Genomic DNA, 17227 nt, shown 5'->3' with positions numbered 1-17227 from the left:
AGATTCTATAAAGATTATGCGATAGAACTTGCTCCCCTTCTAGTAGTAATTTATCGTACATCGTTTGAGCAACGAAAGGTACCAAACGACTGGAAAAAAGCGCAGACCATTCCCGTTTATAAGAAAGACCGTAAAACAGATCCACGCAATTATAGACCTATATCGTTGACGTCAATCTGTTGTAGAATTATGGTATATTTTGTATGCTCAAGAATTATGACGTGTTTGGAAAATGAAAATCTGCTGTATAAAAACCAACATGGATTCCGCAAACAGAGATCCTGCGAAACTCAGCTCGCTCTGCTCCTCCATCAGATCCACAGCACAGTGGACATTGGCACTCAGGTTGATGCCGCGTTCCTTGATTTCAGTAAGGGATTTGACACCGTCCCGCATTGCCGTTTTAAGAAAAAGGTACGAGCGTACGGAGTATCGGAGCAGACTTGCAATTGGATTCAAGACTTTCTTGCAGATAGAACTCAGCACGTCGCTCTTAACGGAACTAAATCGATAGATGTAAGGTAATATCCGGAGTACCACAGGGAAGTGTGATAGGACCGTTGCTGTTTAGAATATATGTAAATGATCTAGTAGAAAGCGTCGGATACTCATTAAGGCTACTCGCAGATGATGTAGTTGTCTATACCAAAGCAGCAAAGCCAGAAGACAGTAAGAATTTGCAGAACGACCTGCAGAGAATTGATGAATGGTGCAGGCTCTGGCAGTTGATTCTGAACGTAAGTAAATGTAACATATGTCACATACATAGGAAAATAAATCAACTACTGTACTGCTACACTATTGATGACAAACAGCTGGAGACAGCCTGTGCCGTAAAATATTTTTAGGCGTAACTATTCAGAGCGATCTTAAGTGGAATGACCACATAAACAGATTTTAGGAAAAGCAGACACCAGACTCAGATTCATAGGGAGAATCTTAAGGAAATGTAACTCATCAACGAAAGAAGTGGCTTATAAGGCGCTTGTTCGCCCGATTCTTGAGTATTGTTCATCTGTCTGGAATCCCTATCAGGTAGCACTGATAGAGAAGATCCAACGAAGAGCGGCGCGTTTCGTCACGTGATTGTTTAGCTGGCGAGAAAGCGTTACAGAGATGCTAAACAAACTCCACTGGCAGACGATACAAGAGAGGCGTTGTGCATCACTCAGAGATTTACTATTGAATTTCGTAACAGCACTTTTCAGAAGGGGTCGGACAGCATATTACTTCCCCCTCCCCCCCCCCCCCCCCACAAACATCTCGCACATTGATTACGAGGAGAAAATTCGAAAAATTAGAGAGCCAAATACAGAGGCTTACCGTCAATCATTCTTCCCATGTACTATTCGCGAGTGGAACAGGGTACCGAAAGTGGTACCGAAAGTACCTCCGCCAAACACCATTACGTGGCTTGCGGAGTGTGATGTAGTTGTAGAATCTCTGGTGCATTCCAAAGTAATGCATCTCCCGAGGCGTCATCAAGGACTGAAAAAAATTATCTGTCCTTTTGTGTCACCATTGTGCTGAAGTGATGTTGATATGCATGTGGAGATGCGTATTTCTGACAACAGAGAAGGTGAAGAAGACTTGGTGTCTGTAGAAATTCGGAGTTCAACCAGGTCCTGACCACATAAGCCGTGACATCTGAGCAGATTTTACATTGACACTGAGCAAGTGAGTTATATTCCAGACGGCTGCACGTGCTAATCAGCGCGTGTTCTCTGTGTTCTATTCGCGATAAATTTTCTGCAGAACTTTAATAGCAGTATTTTATGTGAAGTAAATTTTTATTCTGTGCAGGAATGAAGCTCGTATCTGGGTAATGTTTAAGGTATTTACAATGTTATTTTCCTTTGGCGTGATTGCAAGTTAGCCACGGTGCATCTTATACAAACCTAGTAGAGATTTCATAAACGCAGTGCATAAAGCTGCATTAAAAGTTAATTCTTGTAGGGAATATTAGTTTCTTACTAAAGCACTAGTTGCTACACCAGCGCATCTATGAAGATATCAAAGTAAGCTATATTAAGATTAGAGAAGCGAGAATATTGTCTGCTCTACATCACTTAGTGATCACGGATGAGATACTGTACAGTAAACTCACGATTCTTTAAAGAATCGGCCTTCCATCTATAAAACAACTTCAAACTTCTGATTACTTTGCAAATGAGTTATTCACATGAGTACTAAAAGAAATCAGCTAAATTTCGACTACGCGATAAGTCACACAAATCTGAGGGCAGTAAGTTCAACTAAATACTCAGTGGTTACAATTACAAATAACTTAAATTGGAACGATCACATAGATAATATTGTGGGTAGAGCAAACCAAAGACTGCGAGTCATTGGCAGAGCACTTAGAAGGTGCAACAGGTCTACCAAAGAGACTGCTTACACTACGCTTGTCCATCCTGTTCTAGAGTACTGCTGTGCGGTGTGGGATCCGCATCAGGTGGGACTGATGGATGACATCGAAAAAGTACAAAGCAGGGCAGGTCGTTTTGTATTATCGCGAAATAGGGGAGATAGTGTCACAGACGTGATACGTGAATTGCGGTGGCAATCATTAAAACAAAGGCGTTTTTCGTTGCGACGGGATCTTCTCATGAAACTTCAATCACCAGTTTTCTCCTCCGATTGCAAAAACATTCTGTTGGCACCCACCTACATAGGAAGAAATAATCATCACGATAAAATAAGATAAATCAGAGCTCGCACAGAAAAATTTAACAGCTCGTTTCTCTCGCGTGCCGTTCGAGAGTGGAACGGTAGAGAGACAGCATGATGGGGTTCATTGAACCCTCAGCCAGGCACTTTATTGTGAATAGTAGAGTAATCACGTAAATGTAGATGTAGATGTAGATGTAGAATGTGTTACAAATCCGTCTTTAAGCGATAAAGTGACAAACAGATTTTTGAAACGTTGGAAGTACTCTTAATATGAAACACTGATGAATAGAAACTGGGTAATTTGCGCTCGATTCTAAGCAAAAGCTTGATTTTAACGCATCTCCTTATATATGACGTCATATCTCTTGAAGTATGTGTCGTACGATGGGAAGATTTCGCAAGCACGCTGAATGATATAGGTGGATAGTGTATTCAAAGTGTGTTGCAAATAGTTAGTACTAAAGAAGTAATAAATTAATGCGTCATGCCTGATTTTGAAGTTTATCTGCCCGCTATGTGAAAGGAAACCAAGTTTTTCACGCCCCTAAATATTTATGACCTCACATATCCTGAGCTATGAATGCTGCAATGACATATTTTGCATGTCCATTCAATAGTATACGTGAATACTGTCCGAAAATTGTGTTGCGAAAGGAGATAGTAGTAAGCAAGTAATAAATTAAAACGTCATCCGTGGTGCTAAAGATTTGACTGCTTGAACAGCAAAAATGTAATAAGCGGTAAACTTGTATGCTTTCATCATTTTGTGATGTCAGAAAGATCGAATTTCGTAAAAGTTTGAAAATATGCGTAAAGTTCGTTGGTAGTCGCTATGCGCTCTCTTTCTGAAATACGGGATGAATACAGTCCGTTTATTTGCGCTGTGCAAGGCAAATACAGAGTTTCTAACTTCAGTACTTGCCTTATTGTGTTGAACTGTTAACAGAAGATTATCCGTTTTAATGAGTACGTCTGGACAGCATTTTAATTTTTCAAAAATATGCTCGATAATTACCCGAAATGTTAAAAATCTAATGTCTGTCTCTGCAGTTGGTTCCGGGTTTCGTTTTCAGGAAATGCGTTCTAGTGATACAGGACATATGTTTGGTTAAACGATGTGGATTTGAGAACTTAAGAACGCACGCTACAAATTATCCAGCCATGTACATTCGGATTCGCTTTATGAGTTTAATTCTTGGTTCTATCTGTATCTGTTACCAAAGAGTTTTGTCTCTGTAAAATTTAGTATCAGCTATGTAACTGTTTTTAGTGAAAAAGTTCAATTCTGCGCACGAGTATGCAGAGATGGGTGACTGTTAGTAAATAAATACGCATTCGTCAATGAGCGTTCCCTGTCTAAATCACTCAATGGATTTTCATTCAACCGTCTCCCAGGACAACAAGGAGCCACATAGCACAGTACCAACAATTTTAATATTCGTATATAGATGAATTTACAATTTTTTTGAGTTTTGTTTGCCTTGATTCAAGATTCACCTAAGCTTTGCGACTTAAGGCCATACTAAGAAGCTACTTATTAACTTTTTGTTTGCAGGATCAAGGGAGATATTTTTGCCAGTAGTTCAACAAGATCTAGAAATTTAGCTCTTAACCGTAATGAAGCGAAACAGAGAGTCCTCAAGATCTCCTCAAGATCCTTCAGAGTTGCTGTTTGCCGTTAAAGACCACTCTTAGATGATTACGTAAAGCTACCAAACTGCAACTAATGTTGATCTGTTATTTCCAGTAATGTTCCAAAGAGTTCCAGACATTTTCTGTGGGATTAAAAGGAGATCATACTGAGGATTAGTCTAAGTACGATATTGTATATATGTCCGTGTCTGGTGTGTTTGTCTCTAATAAGAGCATCAAGACGACTTTCATGCGAGAGTGTATTACGACATCCAGAATTAAATTTTCATTCCGCAGCGGAGTCTGCGCTCTTGTGAAACAGCCTGGCAGATTAAAACTGTATGCCGCACCGAGACTAGAACTCGGACTTTTGCCTTTCACGGACCAGTGCTCTACCAACTGAGATACCCATCACGATTCATGACCCACCGGCACGGCTTTACATCCGCCAGTACCTCGTCTCCTACCTTCCAAACTTCACAGAAGCTCTCCTGCGAACCTTGCAGAACTACCACTCCTGGAAGAAAGGATATTGCGTAGGTTCTGGCGGAAGTAAAGCTGTGAGGGCGGGTCGTGAGTCGTGCTTGGGTAGCTCAGTTGGTAGAACACTTGCCAGCGAAAGACAAAGTTCCAGAGTGCAAGTCTCGGTCTAGCACACAGGTGTTATCTGCCAATGACATATTACGTCACATCCAAACGTACATAACGAGAATAAAAATGTCTACGTGTTAAGGGGGGTAGGACGTCAAACGGGCCGACTTGGAGCAGGAGAGGCATCACAAGACATTTTAATTTCCAGTGACTATACTTTTACAAATAAATTCACATAACTTTGTCAGAATGGCCAGGAGGATCCAGAATTCACAAATTTCATTATTTTTTCACTTACTAATGGCTGCATTTGTTGCTATAGGTACACTTTTCTTCATAAGCTAGAGAGATTCTTCGATGAATTTTGCACAGCATACATACCATACTTACAGGAGTATGAAACTCTAGAATTATTTAATTTATGAAAAAATGAATGATCTGTTGTATTTTAAACTTCATGTTTAGAAAAAACATAAATTTTGAAACTTCCTGGCAGATTAAAACTGTGTGCCCGACCGAGACTCGAACTCGGGACCTTTGCCTTTCGCGGGCAAGTGCTCTACCAACTGAGCTACCGAAGCACGACTCACGCCAGGTACTCACAGCTTTACTTCTGCCAGTACCTCGTCTCCTACCTTCCAAACTTTACAGAAGCTCTCCTGCGAAAGGCAAAGGTCCCGAGTTCGAGTCTCGGTCGGGCACACAGTTTTAATCTGCCAGGAAGTTTCATGTCAGCGCACACTCCACTGCAGAGTGAAAATCTCATTCTGGAAACATAAATTTTGTAGTTAATTACCTCCATTTTTACCACAGTTTTTAATAGATTTCGAAAATTCTAGAGTTTCTTACACCTTTAAGTATGGTTTGTATGCTGTGCAAAATTCATCGAACCATCTCTCATACTTATGAAGAAAAGTGTACCTATAGCAACAAATGCTGCCATTAGTAAGTGAAAAAATTGATGAACTTTCACATGTAAAAAAAATTACTTCGATATTTTTTCCAACTTCCACTGCTATGAGTGTGAATTCTGAATCCTTCCTGGTCATGCTGACAAAGTTATGTGAATTTATTTGGAAAAGTATAGACAGTGGAAATTAAAATGTCCTGTGGTGCCTCTACTGCTCCAAGTCGGCCCGTTTGATGTCCTACCCCAAAGAAAGAATCGGAGACCAGTTTATGTCTACTTTTAACAAGTAACTTCTTCAAAGATGGATTTGATTATCAGTTGACAGCGAGGTCTCAAATATCTAATTGCTATGTTATTGGATTAAAATATTTAACAGTCTCGACAACACAGAATATTTTATATCTCCATGGCTATAAAATAAATTCGACCGCCGCAAATATAACTGCAAAAGGTACCGAATCTGATAAAACGTAATATCTTTCCGAACCTGCCCTACAAAGCGAGAATAGCTCAGTCGGCACGTCCCCGATCATAGAACAGTTTTTGTCTATTTCTAACAGGTAAGTTCTTCCGGAACTGCTTTTAGGACTTGTAGATGACAAACGCCCTAAAAATTATTTAATTTAATTTACACCCGAAGACTTCATGTTAAGAAAAAGGCTCTGGGAACACTTCTTTATCGAAGTACCAAGACATTCAGTAGTTGACAATACTTGGGGAACGAATTCATCGTGGAAATAAGAGGGCGTGCTGGAAAGGAATGCCTCCTAGTTTTTTATTCTGTTCTTAATAACCGGTGTTATACTACATGTCATGCATATTGCTCTGTTGTCTTTCCAGGTTCGCTGACGCCAGCATCAACTATTATCGCTTTAGGGCTCCAAACTCTAGCGCGTAACATGGCGGCGTGTAGCGTAGCTATGTCGGTGCGTGACAATCTGCGTCCTGTAATCGACTTTCTAGCAAACGTGCCTCTTGCTGAAGTCTATAAGAGAATGAAAACTGTTGTACGGTGACGATCGTTTCGACATCAGTAATTTGCCACTGTAGGTTGTTCGTGCTCGTAATGAAGGAAACTGTAGTGCTAATCTCAACGTCTGCGACAAAGCTCGAAGTAGACAACCGAGTACTCATCTGAAAAAGTCACCGAACAACACAGACATAGCTCTGATGTAAGTGTGGCATATCACGAGAGCGTTTACATGCCAATGTTGCAGAACTGCGCTACAGAAAACTATGTACTCGGTGTGTTCCTCTGTCAACTATTTCTTCTGCTTTGCGAGCGTGAGGGTAATGGGTTTCTCAACAACATTATGACAGGCGATGAAAGGTGAATGCACCATTTTTGACTCCGAAAACAAGAGATCAAAGAAGTTCGACCAAAAAGTATCCCTGACTCCAAAAAGTTGAAGTCAATGTCATCAGCTGTTGCTCACAGTATTCTAGGATGTTCAAGGTGGTGTGCATTTGAAGTTCATGCCAAAAGACACCACCATAAATTCTGCAAGGTACTGCCAGTCCCTGAGAAAACTGAAAGCAATAATTCGAAGAGTTCGTCCATACACGGAGCAGGTTCTTCTTTCAGCAAGATGATGCCAGGCGATGTAAGAGCGCGGCGACATCCGCAACAATTCGACACGTTGGCTTCACTGTCATCGATAATTCTCCATACAGTCCCGAATTGGCTCCATCTGTTCCAAACCATAAAGAATGCCTTCAAGTGCTTCACTTTGATAGTGATGAAGGGGTACAAGCAAAAGTGAAGTTGTGGGTCCGTGAACCAAGTCAAAAATTCTACAATGACGGTATCAATAAACTGGTCGCTTGTTGGTTCAAAAATGGTTCAAATGGCTCTGAGCACTATGGGACTCAACTGCTGTGGTCATAAGTCCCCTAGAACTTAGAACTACTTAAACCTAACTAACCTAAGGACATCACACACATCCATGCCCGAGACAGGATTCGAACCTGCGACCGTAGCGGTCGTGCGGTTCCAGACTGTAGCGCCTTTAACCGCTCGGCCACTCCGGCCGGCGGTCGCTTGTTGGGAGAAATTCGTTTGTCACCAGAGTGACTAGTTTGAGATATAAATATGTAGACATGAAGAATAAAAATGTCGAATGGTAATAAACTTTGTTTTATTTAAAAAGCTTTGAGTTTTCCCATAAAAAATTCGGAGGCATTACTCTTCACTACGTCCTTGTAAGCATATAGGCTCTAAACTGCTTAGCCCTGAAGCTGTCGCAAAAGCGCGTCAACTGCAGCAACTTCTCATTACGCTACTCATTGACATGGAAATGAGCGTAGGGCATTGTTGGCCAGGAGGCCCCAGGCGGGGAGTTCGGCCGCCGTATTGTGAGTCGTCTTTAGTTGGCGCCACTTCGGCGACTTGAGTCAGTGATGATGAAAATGATGAAGGACACACAACACCCAGTCCTCTGCCGGGAATCGAACCCGGGCCCTCTACGTGATAGGCGGAAACGCTACCGATACGCTGCGGAGGCGGGCGCCCTACACATTAACTACCTGTTACAGATTGACGGCAATGCTTCATACAAAGTGTTCAAACTGTCCGCCTTCGCCTAAACACTGAACAGTTGCCGTCTCAGTGAATTCCGAACGCGGTCTCATGCACATAGAAAAATTAGGTCTGTTTCGAGTACGGTTGTCCATACGTATTAGTTGGGATAATATTTAGTGTTGTACATATTCTACCTTATAGGACTAGAAAAATTCTGGAGCAAAGAAAAACAGTCATTTTAAATAGATACTGCAGAAGTTCTGTTGGATAACAATGGAAAAGAAATTCAACCGTGCGCTTGTTGTAAGGATCCGACAAGGTTCACATGAGATAATGTAGGACAACCACGAACAAGATAAACGAACTGGGATCAAAACTTTGCTCTTTCTGCGCCCAGTGCCTTCACTGCTGTACCAATCGGCTCGGAGGACGTATATGGAGTGGACAGTATAGGTTACCATAAACTTGGTAGTAGAAACAAATTTTGGCCCACGGTTTGTCGAGAAACAGCTTTAGAAAATCCCTGATAACTACGACGCAATTTAACTGATTAGCACTTGGTGTAGAACCTTACAGTTGTGTCAACGAAGTCCAAAGGAAAGCAATGGATGTAAATGCAAAGAAATTTATTGACCACCACGCACAAAATTCATCATTTCTTGCAACTGGGGACTTCAGCCTGTTAATTTTTAAGTGACGTCGTTTTCTTTCCTTTATGTGGAACCTATAACAACATAAAAGTCTTTACGTCTCATTCAGTTGATTTGCCCCCCACCTCCCTCTATGGTCATTACCAAACGATCAATATGTGCAGATAACATAGAAATACGTACGTAATTTTCAAATTTATCTCCACGCAAGTGAGGTGTCCGCACGTGTTTTGAAATCGATTTAGCAGTAAATATTGCATTTACAACACGAATGTTGAGAGGACTCTGTTATCGCCTTATTGATCATTTGAAAGTAGCCGTGGCGGCTGAAATACGCTGTGTAAGGTGTGTGGACCTTAGTCATTACAGCCAAGTGAAAGAAAAATGACTTCACGTAATGTACGGCTTTGAAAGGAAGTTGTTGCCGAAAGCCGGAACCAGCCGATCGGCAGCAAATAAGTACAGGTTCGTCTACGAGTACAGTCAAGGAAGGAAAAGGATACGTCTTGTTGACTCCGAAATTCAAAACCTTAAAAAGTAGGTACAACCATAAAACAACTTGGAAAATCCTTTCGGAGCGTTTTAAAGTAGAATGACCACTTAGCTGGGCAAACGTTGTTTGAGAATGCAAGGAAATGCAGGAACACATGTAGAGGCCGCTTACAAGGCCTTTGTTCAGACAGTCCATATGTTATACCTCTTGAGGTTGAATATATTTGGAAGCAAACTCGGGCAAAAAGTGGGATTCAGCCAACACCATGCAGACATTTTCGTGAGAGCTCTTCAAGAAATTCAGAAGAGCAATAGGAAGGCTACAGCTGCTCAACAAAATGAGTTTTTCATGTAATTGGGTATGTCATTGCAAGCAGTACGTCACCTGCAGTGCAAGGTGCTAAGTACAAAGCAGGAATTGGATGGCTGAAACAGGAAATGTGTACGTATTCCCGTAATTCTTCAGTAGTCTTCGATTTTATTCTTGCCAAGTTTAAGCACGGACTGAGAGAACTTTCAAGTAAGCGCTACTCTCTTTCTGCCGTATTTGTTTAAACGGCACGAGAACGTCATTGAGGTATCATGCGTCTCCTAAAGGAGAGATAACAAGAGACGAACAGTACGAGGAGGTGATAACAGTTCTAGAAAAACGCCCCGATATCACGCTTCCTACAACATCCATTTTTCCGTTAAGACAACTAGGGAAAAATTATAAAAACCAATGTACATCAGACGGTGTTCTCACACGAATCCACAGTCTGTTTGTTGGAAATGATGGCCGCATTTTGGTTCGCCGCAGGCAGGAGGAGCGGCAACACAGAGACTGCATTCGCACTAGAAATACAGCGCCAACTGATGGCCTTGTGGAGTGGGCTACAACCTCAAATCCCAAATAGTGTCTGTCCATCGCACTCTGACCAGTGTGACCTACGGGAATGACATCCTGCATCCCGTAGCCATACCGTTTCTGCCCAACATCGCAGACACCATTTTTCAGCGAGGCAGTGCATGACCACAGGTTGTTGCACGAACACGTGCTTTCTTTGTGTCACAGGGTGTTGGCCTTTTGCTCTTGCTCGCCAGATCACCAAACTTGTCGCCAATCGAAAATATGTCGGATATGGTGAAATGATGGGTGCAGCTCTGTGACCCAGTGCCAACCACCAGAGATGAAATGGTTCAAATGGCTCTGAGCACTATGGGACTTAACATCTATGGTCATCAGTCCCCTAGAACTTAGAACTACTTAAACCTAACTAACATAAGGACAGCACACAACACCCAGTCATCACGAGGTAGAGAAAATCCCTGACCCCGCCGGGAATCGAACCCGGGAACCCGGGCACCAGAGATGAACTTTAGAACCAGTGAGTGCAGCATGGATGGCTATATCACAGGACGCCATTCGCGCCTTATACGCGTTGATGCTATCATGCATGGGACAAGTGATCAGGGTCCATGGCGGACCCTGTGCCTACTAGACAACAGGACACATGCTGAACCGAGGTGACTAAAAAGCTAGTCATTTCTGCGAAACATATCAATGCACATGTCCTGTGAATATTAACGTCCTATCTGTACTCGTTCATGGTGTTCTTTTTTTCTGAGCATGACTGTATTTAACACGTAACTCGTCCATTAGTTTATCAAGTGTTTGAAACTCTTTTATACATGAGAGTTTGATTTTTTTAAGTGCTGCCGTATACTGATAGGCATCTATAATCGGCGTTAGAATGAATATTGGAAGAGAGCTTCAACGGCGTAACCACTGTGAAACTCGTTCGAATAGTAACAAGATTACAGTGCCGCAAGACTCTGCGTCCCCGTCAAGAGCTGAGCATAGGTTTCAAAAATGTTGCACTTTGTCACCAAATGCCAGTGGTTCGTTTGATTATTACTAGTACATGACGTCTGGTACGGTTCGTTTGGTTGTTACTGTTATATGACGTCTCAACTGCTCAAAATACTGACGTTGAGTATTGAAAAATGCTATGAAACGAATCCGGACAGGCAACACTGTGTATTACGAGTTTCATTTTACTGATCACAGAACAATTCCATGCTAAACGGCATTTTATACCTACGGGAATCCTGTTGTTCCCTTGCAAATGTCTTGTTTCAGTTTACGCAGACTGTAGTCCAGAGAACCGTGAAGGCCATTTTGAGTTTCCGGTGCCATGTCATGTTGCTGCCACGTGGGTTGCCTTATATGGAATATCTTCCAATGCCTGAAGCAAAATTTCTCTTGGGAACTTTAGACACTTGACCAATAATGCGATCAGTGAGAAGCTTACACCAAAAGTTGAGCAAAGTCGTTACACATCGACACCCCACAGCGACAGTGGCAAGCAGGGAATGAGTATATTGAGAAGGTTTGTTTCTAAACTATGCATCTCCCTTGTACAAAATCTCATAGTGCTGGTAGACACCATTCTGGAAACTCTAGCAATGTTTGAAAGTCATTGGCACGAAGCTGTTGATGGAGCCAAAAGTGGAAAGAATGCCATGCGTTGGAATTAAGTATTTCCAGAAAACTACATTGTCTGACGATACTCGCACATTCAAGATACCTTGTAGTGGACATTTGGGTTGCGCATTACCAGTGATGAAATGTCGAATGCATTTCCTTCATCAGCGTTTTCCTCTTTTCCTTTTTTCTTGATATTTTTAACACTGTATGCAAAGACAAATTGTCAGTGTTTGGCATGATCAGGTCGGATGCGTTTCAGCATATATCTCACACTCTAACACTTTGGTGACACTCGCCACAAACGAAAGGAATATACACTTTTTTGATTGTCGTAAATATTTTGAAAGCCCGAATAAATTCACGAGCAAGTTGTCTCATCGTTACAAAACCAGAGAACAAAATTATGGGTTTCGAGGGCCTGAGTGAGGAATCTGCTGATATTCGGTCAATTAGGGCAGACATTTCGTAGGACCTTTTCTGCTGTACAGTGTTCCACACATGTAATATCCTTCCAAGCTTCTTTCCAATGACACAGGAAAGATTGCATAGCTCATAAAAATTATCAGCTGTATAAAGCTGATAACCATTTTCGCCAAGCTCCATCAACAATGGAACGCGGAAACGAAGGGTGTGAGAGTGGAATAATTCGTGCTACGATGTCACTCGGAGTTTACTCAGCAAATTTCATCATAAAAGGATTCTCTTTCTTTCTGCTAATAAGTGATGTAAGAACACATATTTTATTTACAGTCACAGCTAGAGCGCCAGTAGTCCATAATCGCTGTCAAAGATGTTAAATCAGAAACAGAACGAGAAAATATTATGAAATTAAATGACTACATCATTTACATCATCGTGGTTTTCTATGTGAAGCTAAAGCGACTGACGGAAACATTTCATGATGTCATGCTTATATTGGCTTTGAACCGATTCATCGCACTGCAAAAACGAAAACCGCAGTCCCGTATTAAATTTACGACATTCGTAGCAGTTGCCTGTGAGCCTAAGAATTTTTCTGTGAGTATCTACAGCGTTGCCTATTCATCCTAACTGAAAGTTGTGTGCCTTAATAGTCGTAAAAACCGCACGAATGTTAAGGACCTGCCAGAAGTCGCTTCTTTTCAGCTTTTGCGTGTTGGCGCTGCCATGTGGGCGCCGCGCGCTGGATGCAGCTGCTACCTAGTGGCCGCCTGGCGAACTATTTGCAGCGAAGTGTCTCACTCGATCTGCCGATGGCGCTGGAGTCTCCCACAGTGCGGTTTGCCGCTAACTGACCTAAGCTTCGGATTTTTCTCTGCGTAAGGCTTATTCTGTCTTCACCTGTGAACTGTCAGCGAGTTATACAGCAAATCTGTGTGGCATTTGTATTTGATTTTATTTTATTTTTTTGGCGACACGTACGGCTTCTTGCTTAGCCTTTCCATGACAATTTTTGATAAACGTAGCAATTTTTATTTGCTTACTTTGGGTTCTAAAATTAATAATACAGTTGCGATGCAGTCAGTCATTAGAAATTGAAACGGTCTCTGAAATATGCGTCGTTTCTGGAAGTTCGTTGGGCCACTCAGCACCACTGAATTATAAACAAAAGTACTCTGTAGGCCCTTCCGAAATTTATACGAACAAGTTTATGTCATAAATATCACAATAAGATATTGTAGCAATGTAGTTTTGGGAAACCGCAAACACAAATTGTACTGTAAAACTTAAAGGGACGTCAGTAAATGTGGTTATACGCCATAAGATGTCTATTTTAACTCTGACAACGCCGTGAGTTCGTTAGAATGCGAGGTCGCCTATATATATCAGTAAACAAGATAAATCAGCTAGATACTGTGCGTTAATTGCCTGCATACCTTACTGGAATTGGTACGGTGCACAATGTTTCCACTCATTTAGCGATTACAGTAACATAATCCTCCGCGCAATCAAATTTAACGCAATTCCTAAGTTAATGAAAATACTCTGCGACATATGCAGTACACAGAACGATAAAATTTTGAGATGAAGATTCTAATACTTAGGTACTCGTGTGGCAAAATGCGGCAAACACAGAATAAACTGGAGGGATCTTGTTCAACGAACTGTCAGGTTTGCAGTATAATCGCAGAAGAAACGGAATATTGGCCGCCCTTTAGAAGGATACTTGAACAGTTGAAGACGGAACAGGCTGGTAGGTGTAACTGATCACGTCGATTAGACGACGATGATGACGACTATCAAATTTTTTCATGTAATGAGGTTTGCTTGTTCTTATTCTTGTGCTTGCGCTTCTAATTATGTGGAACTATAGAAGAGGGTAAGAAAATAATATTGAGTGCTATCCTCATTATGAAGAAGCAACAAGTCTACGTATATGCTCCTGCACATCACAAACTGCTTCCAACTACACATTTGCAAGTAAGTCAAGTAAGTATTCTTAACAACTGACGTCCTGGACCTTGTCAAATACATTTAATGGCATAACGTGACCTTTTGTTTCCTCATACATAAACACAAACTTCACAAAGCCGCGGGAACATGCAGAGCTCACAGAAGATCCTCAGACGTGGCGTTATGCAGTGTGTCAAAGTGTAACGGCAGAAGGACCAACAGTCATGTGACCACTGTGTTTTGCTTGGCTGTTATTGTTCTTAATAAAAGCATTACATATTGGAATTTAAAGTAACTTACAATAATGTTACTAGTATCACTGGAGAGGTTTAAGAATGGTGTATTTTAATCTATCTGGGAATGCAATTCGTATGTCACTAAGGACGTCACTTATTAATTTAGAACAACTTTCCAGAATTCTGTTGGAAATTTCTATTACGCCATACGAACTCTTGTTTTTTACAGAAGAATTCTATTAATTTCAGTCATGGATGTTGGTTCAAATGGCTCTGAGCACTATGGGACTCAACTACTGAGGTCATAAGTCCCCTAGAATTTAGAACTACTTAAACCTAACTAACCTAAGGACAACACACACATCCATGCCCGAGGCAGGATTCGAACCTGCGACCGTAGCGGTAGCGCGGTTCCAGACTGTAGCGCCAGAACCACTCGGCCACCAACGGCCGGCTATGGATGTTGGTGCTACTTCAAGCTGCTTAAAGTTTAGTGGAAGTACATTATAATAGTCGTAAATCTCTTGCTTCTTCAACTCAATCATTTATTCTTATTTTGGCTGATACATTTAGAAACTGACCACAACGTTGCCATTTAGTTTTGTAGTTACGGTACTTTGTACGCTGAATGGCAGTCCTGTCTCCCGTTTAGCAATATGCCGTATAGCTTCAATCTTATTATCTGCATTATTAATTTCCGTCAAGATGTGCGTATTTCTGGAAATTTTAAGATGTTTCCTTAAAATATTACAATATTTTTATAGAATGGAACTAACGCCGGACCTTGACTTTTCCGGCCTTTACGTGAATTTCCTTTTTCCCCTTACAGAGATTTTAGTCCTTGTAGCCATTCCTGGTTTATTAGTTTTTTTTTAATGGACGTTCTGGATAATTTTTTAGGAAAGTTGCTTTCAACTACTGACGCAAATTTACTATGGAACGTATTGAATTCCACACGAGTATTTATTTCTACGTGACTTTGGCATTTATACGAGTACACGGACTATTGTTGTTGATGTTGGTGCAGTGTCGACTCTCTCTCCCGTATCCCGTACGATCTCTTTCCACTTATTCATTAGAACGCCTCACTAATCTGTAGGAACCCACGTCAGCGCTAAGGCGCAGATTGATTTTTCATGACTGATCACTTAAACTTCAGCCTACTCTTCGTCACTACTAAATTGTGATCTGAGATTATATCCGCTCATGGGTACACCTCACGATCCAGCGTCTGATTTCGGAATCTCTATCTGACCATACAGTCCAACTGAAATCTTCCCATACCGCCCTGCCTTTTCCAGGTAAACGGTTAGCTTAGGTTAGGTTAGGTTCGTCCTTTTTTCGGTTCTTGAACAGAGTAGTCTCTATTACTAGCTGAAATTTATTGCACAACTCAATTAATCTTTTTCCCCTCTCATTCCTATAACAAGGTCATATTGTCCCGTAACCATTTCTTCTACTCTTTCCCCAACAACCACATCACAGTCACCTATGACTATTAGATTTTCATCTGCCTTCCGTACTTATTTACCCTTTCAGTACCCTCATGTACTTCATCTGTCTCTTCATCGTCTGTTAGTGACGTCGGCATGTACACCTGAAATATCGTTGTTAGTTTGCTGTCGATTCTGATGAGGACACCTCTATCACTGAATCGTTCACAGTAACACTCTCTGCCCTACCATGGTATTCATAACGAACCCTGTTCCCCCCATACCATTTTCTGCTCCTGTTCTATAACCCTATACTCATCCAGCCATAAATCTTTGTCTTCTTTCAATGTCACTTCTCTAATTCCCACTATATCTAGATTTCTGGCTTCCCTGTCATGTTAAGACTTCTGAAATTCTACGCCCTGATTCGTCGAACGTTATACTTTCCTCGGTTATTTAGTCTTTTTCCTCATGGTCACCTCCCCCTTGGCAGTCCCCTACCGGAGATCCGAATGCCGGCCAGTGTGGCCGAGCGGTTCTAGGCGGTTCAGTCTGGAACCGCGCGACCGCTACGGTCGCAGGTTCGAATCCTGTCTCGGGCATGGATGTGTGTGATGTCCTTAGGTTAGTTAGGTTTAAGTAGTTCTAAGTTCTAGGGGACTGATGACCTCCTATGTTAAGTCCCATAGTGCTCAGAGCCATTTGAACCAGATTCGAATCTTTGGCCTTAGTTTACATGAATTTACGTAACAGTGCAATGCCAGAAATGTAAAGGCTCTTCCTTAACATTGGTTTCGTGCCTTAACAAGGCGAAAAAGAATATACTTATTTATTTCAAAATTTGGTAATGCGAATCTTAGTGTTATAAACTGAAACGATTCAGGCCTTTGCAAAATTCGGTAATGCGAATCTTAGGATTACAAACTGAAACGATTCGGGCCTTTTAAATTTGTCATTTTGAGTGGTTTCACAATAACGTTTCAGTAAATCGCCCACAAAGAATGGTAGGTTAGTGGTAGCTCATATTAAGTGTACTCAGGTTGCAAGTAAACAATGTTAAGTACCCAGTGCTGTATTTTTAAGATTTTGGATAGAATTTACAGTTTCAATAATATGTCGTTACATTAGAAATATTTGAAAACAGTGATTTACTTACTTACTTACTTACTTACTTACTGGTCATAGCGGACTCGAGAGTCCATTACCGCAGCAACGTATTTTCGGCATCTGTTCCTGTCTTGGGCTA

This window comes from Schistocerca serialis, chromosome 2 (genome assembly GCF_023864345.2).
Source record: "Schistocerca serialis cubense isolate TAMUIC-IGC-003099 chromosome 2, iqSchSeri2.2, whole genome shotgun sequence".
NCBI classification, from domain to species: Eukaryota; Metazoa; Arthropoda; class Insecta; order Orthoptera; family Acrididae; genus Schistocerca; species Schistocerca serialis.
Note: the sequence above shows the minus strand (reverse complement) of the source record.